Source organism: Hemiscyllium ocellatum, chromosome 35 (genome assembly GCF_020745735.1).
Source record: "Hemiscyllium ocellatum isolate sHemOce1 chromosome 35, sHemOce1.pat.X.cur, whole genome shotgun sequence".
NCBI classification, from domain to species: Eukaryota; Metazoa; Chordata; class Chondrichthyes; order Orectolobiformes; family Hemiscylliidae; genus Hemiscyllium; species Hemiscyllium ocellatum.
The window spans coordinates 15,111,231-15,116,230 of NC_083435.1; the positions used below are offsets into that span (position 1 = coordinate 15,111,231).

The following is a 5,000-nucleotide window of genomic DNA, read 5'->3' on the forward strand; positions in this document are numbered from 1 at the left end:
CCTCCCTCCCCTCACACCCCCCCACACCGCTCAGTAACCCCCCGTCCGGCCCCTCACACCCCCCACACCGCTCAGTAAACCCCCCTCCCTCCCTCCCCTCACACCCCCCACACCGCTCAGTAACCCCCCCTCCCTCTCTCCCCTCACACCCCCCACACAGCTCAGTAACCCCCCTCCCTCTCTCCCCTCACACCCCCGACACAGCTCAGTAACCCCCCCCTCCCTCCGGCCCCTCACACCCCCCACACCGCTCAGTAACCCCCCTCCCTCCCTCCCCTCACACCCCCCACACCGCTCAGTAACCCCCCTCCCTCCCCTCACACCCCCCACACCGCTCAGTAACCCCCCTCCCTCTCTCCCCTCACACCCCCCACACAGCTCAGTAACCCCCCCTCCCTCCCTCCCCTCACACCCCCCACACCGCTCAGTAACCCCCCTCCCTCCCCTCACACCCCCCACACCGCTCAGTAACCCCCCCTCCCTCCCTCCCCTCACACACCCCACACCGCTCAGTACCCCCCCCTCACACTCCCCACACCGCTCAGTGACCCCCCCCTCCCTCCCTCCCCTCACACCCCCCACACCTCTCAGTAACCCCCCCCTCCCTCCCCTCCCCTCACACCCCCCACACCGCTCAGTGACCCCCCTCCCTCCGGCCCCTCACACCCCCCACACCGCTCAGTAACCCCCCCTCCCTCCTCTCACACCCCCCCACACCGCTCAGTAACCCCCCCTCCCTCTCTCCCCTCACACCCCCCACACCGCTCAGTAACCCCCCCTCCCTCCCTCCCCTCACACCCCCCACACCGCTCAGTAACCCCCCCTCCCTCCGGCCCCTCACACCCCCCACACCGCTCAGTAACCCCCCCTCCCTCCCCTCACACCCCCCACACCGCTCAGTAACCCCCCCTCCCTCCCTCCCCTCACACCCCCCACACCGCTCAGTACCCCCCCTCACACTCCCCACACCGCTCAGTGACCCCCCCCTCCCTCCCTCCCCTCACACCCCCCACACCTCTCAGTAACCCCCCCCTCCCTCCCCTCCCCTCACACCCCCCACACCGCTCAGTGACCCCCCTCCCTCCGGCCCCTCACACCCCCCACACCGCTCAGTAACCCCCCCTCCCTCCTCTCACACCCCCCACACCGCTCAGTAACCCCCCCTCCCTCTCTCCCCTCACACCCCCCACACCGCTCAGTAACCCCCCCTCCCTCTCTCCCCTCACACCCCCCCACACCGCACAGTAACCCCCCCCTCCCTCCGGCCCCTCACACCCCCCACACCGCTCAGTAACCCCCCCTCCCTCCCCTCACACCCCCCACACCGCTCAGTAACCCCCCTCCCTCTCTCCCCTCACACCCCCCACACCGCTCAGTAACCCCCCCTCCCTCCCCTCACACCCCCCACACCGCTCAGTAACCCCCCCTCCCTCCCTCCCCTCACACCCCCCACACCGCTCAGTACCCCCCCTCACACTCCCCACACCGCTCAGTGACCCCCCCTCCCTCCCTCCCCTCACACCCCCCACACCGCTCAGTAACCCCCCCCCTCCCTCCCCTCCCCTCACACCCCCCACACCGCTCAGTGACCCCCCTCCCTCCGGCCCCTCACACCCCCCACACCGCTCAGTAACCCCCCCTCCCTCCTCTCACACCCCCCACACCGCTCAGTAACCCCCCCTCCCTCCCTCCCCCACACCCCCCACACCGCTCAGTAACCCCCCCTCCTCCCTCCGGCCCCTCACACCCCCCACACCGCTCAGTAACCCCCCCTCCCTCCCTCCCCTCACACCCCCCACACTGCTCAGTAACCCCCCCTCCCTCCCTCCCCTCACACCCCCCACACCGCTCAGTAACCCCCCCTCCCCTCACACCCCCCACACCGCTCAGTAACCCCCCCTCCCTCGCTCCCCTCACACCGCTCAGTAACCCCCCTCCCTCCCTCCCCTCACACCCCCCACACCGCTCAGTAACCCCCCCTCCCTCCGGCCCCTCACACCCCCCACACCGCTCAGTAACCCCCCCTCCCTCCCCTCACACCCCCCCCACACCGCTCAGTAACCCCCCCCTCCCTCCCCTCACACCCCCCACACCGCTCAGTAACCCCCCCTCCCTCCCCTCACACCCCCCACACGGCTCAGTAACCCCCCCCTCCTCTCACAACCCCCCCCAACCCCCAGTGACCCCCCTCCCTCCGGCCCCTCACACCCCCCACACCACTCAGTAAGCACCCCCCCCTCCGGCCCCTCACACCCCCCCACACCGCTCAGTAACCCCCCCTCCATCCCTCCCCTCACACCCCCCACACCGCTCAGTAACCCCCCCCCCTCCCTCCGGCCCCTCACACCCCCCACACCGCTCAGTAACCCCCCCCCCTCCCTCCCCTCACACCCCCCACACCGCTCAGTAACCCCCCCTCCCTCCCTTCTCTCACACCCCCCACACCGCTCAGTTCCCCCTCACCCCACGTACATTGGCCAGTCCCCCCTCCCCCTCCCCCTACACCGGTCAGTTCCCCCTCTGGCCCTCCCTCCCCCTGCCCCTCGGTACACCGAGATCCCTCAGGGTGACCCCATCGCCCTGTGACCGTGCCAACACACTGAAGCCTGAGCCGTTTCCCCTGCTCCTTCTGGGCGTAGTGTGTTCAATCTGGGCTGTCACCTTGCTGTTGTCTGAGACCATGCTGGGAGTGGTGTTCACAGTACTGGGCGCTATAGCAAGGCTGTGGAAGGGGTAGCCCGGGACGTTGCCTGGAATTGGAGCGGATTCGCCACACGGAGAGGCTGGACAAACTTGGCTTGTTTTTGTCAGAGACAGGGGATTTAAGAGAGGTGTCGATAAACTGGGGAGTTAGTGTCTCTCTCTCTCCCAGGACAGAAAATCTGGGGGGGGGGGAGGGCAGAGCTTGGGAAGGGGGAAGCTTTCTTTTAATAAATATTTTTATTGAAAAAGCTTTTTGAAATCTTTTACGAAAACATTTTTATTTTTTAAAAAAACCCATCAAAACAGCAATCAGTCGTCACAAACAAGAGGCTATAACATAGTGCCTTCGTTAATAAATAACCCACTATCCGAACAAAACAAACATATCTACTTCACTAAACTACAAGCATACTGAATAAATACTAGCTTCAATTACATTTCAGTTACTTAAGTTAAATGACACCTTACTACGAGAAGGGGAAAGTTTAACGGTGGCTCAGTGGTTAGCACTGTACCAGGGGCCTGGGTTCGATCCCAGCCTCGGGACACTGTCTGTGTGTGGAGTTTGCACATTCTCCCCCCCCCCCCCCCCCCGTGTCTGCGTGGGTTCCCTCCCACAGTCACAAAGATGTGCAGGGTCAGGGTGAATTGCCCGTCGTGTGAGGTGCATTAGTCAGAGGGGAAATGGGTCTGGGAGGGTCGGTGTGGACTGGTTCTGCCAAAGGGCCTGTTCCCCACACTGTAGGGGAACCTAATCTCAGATGGGCGAGGCAGGCAGGTTTTTATTGTGAACGGAGGGCGGGCGGTGCCTGGAACACACTGTCAGGGAGGGGGTCAGGGACATCTTGGCAGTCACTTGAACCAGGCAGGAGATAGAGGAATACCGAGCTTGGGCATGGGCAGGTGGGATTGGTTCAGTATGGAATTGTATTGGCACAGACACGGTGAACTGGTCTCCGTATCTGAGCTCGGGAGTTTAGAAGGGTGAAGGGGATCTCATCGAAACTTATCAAACTCTAACAGGATGGGGATTGTTAGGGCCATTTCAGAGGGAGATTCCCAGGGTCTAGAATCACGGATGGTTTGGACCAGGTAAGGACAGCAGATTCCTTTCCCGAAACGACATTCATGAACAAGATAGATTTTTAACAACGTGTTACATAGAGTCATAGAGATGGACAGCACGGAAACAGACCCTTCGGTCCAACCCGTCCATGCTGACCCAGATATCCCAACCCAACCTCGTCCCACCTGCCAGCACCCGGCCCATATCCCTCCAAACCCTTCCTATTCATATACCCATCCAGATGCCTCTTAAATGTTGCAATTGTACCAGCCTCCACCACATCCTTTGCCTATTTACCCTATCCAAGCCCCTCCATGATTTTGTAAACCTCTTTAAGGTCACCCCTCAGCCTCCGACGCTCCAGGGAAAACAGTCCCAGCCTGTTCGGCCTCTCCCTGTAGCTCAGACCCTCCAACCCTGGCAACATCCTTGTAAATCTTTTCCGAACCCTATCACCTTTCACAACACCTTTCTGTTGATCACAATGTGTACGGTTTTTATTACAATTCTACCCCCGGTTCTGGTGGGATTTTAACCCATGCTGTGATTGGTTCAGCTGATCGTTCTACTTGAGACCTCACCCCTCTCTCCTCCCCCTCTCTCTCCTCCCCCTCTCTCTCCGCCCCTCTCTCTCCCCCTCTCTCTCCTTCCCCTCTCTCTCCTTCCCCTCTCTCCTCACCCCCTCTCTCCCTCCCTCTCTCCTCCCCCCCCTCTCTCTCCACCCCTCTCTTCTCACCCCTCTCTCCCTCCCTCTCTCCTCCCCCTCTCTCTCCTCCCCATCTCTCCTCCCCCTCTCTCTCCTTCCCCTCTCTCCTCACCCCTCTCTCCCTCCCTCTCTCCTCCCCCTCTCTCTCCGCCCCTCTCTTCTCACCCCTCTCTCCTCCCCCTCTCTCTCCTTCCCCTCTCTCCTCCCCCTCTCTCTCCCCTCTCCTCTCCCTCTCCTTCTCCTCTCCCTCTCTCCCTCCCCCCTCCCCCCTCTCTCCCCGTCTCTCCCTCCCCCCTCTCCCTCCCCCTCTGTCTCCCCTCCCTCTCTCTTTCCCCCCCTCTCCCCCCCACCCCTCTATCCCCCCTCTCCCTCTCCCCCCTCTCTCCCCCCCTCTCTCTCTCCCCCCTCTCTCCCTCCCCCCCTCTCTCCCTCCACCCTCTCTCACTCCCCCTATCTTTCTCCCTCTCTCTCTCTCTCCCTACCCCTCTCTCTCCCTCCCCCCCCCTCTCCCTCCCCCCCTCTCTC

At 62.9% G+C, this 5,000-nt stretch overlaps 1 protein-coding gene across 4 annotated transcripts in view; it reads left to right on the forward strand.

Annotated features, from left to right (window-relative positions):
• LOC132832710 (neurogenic locus notch homolog protein 1-like) overlaps positions 1-5,000 on the forward strand; it is a 173,168-nt gene that overhangs the window by 135,256 nt on the left and 32,912 nt on the right. The window lies entirely within an intron of this gene.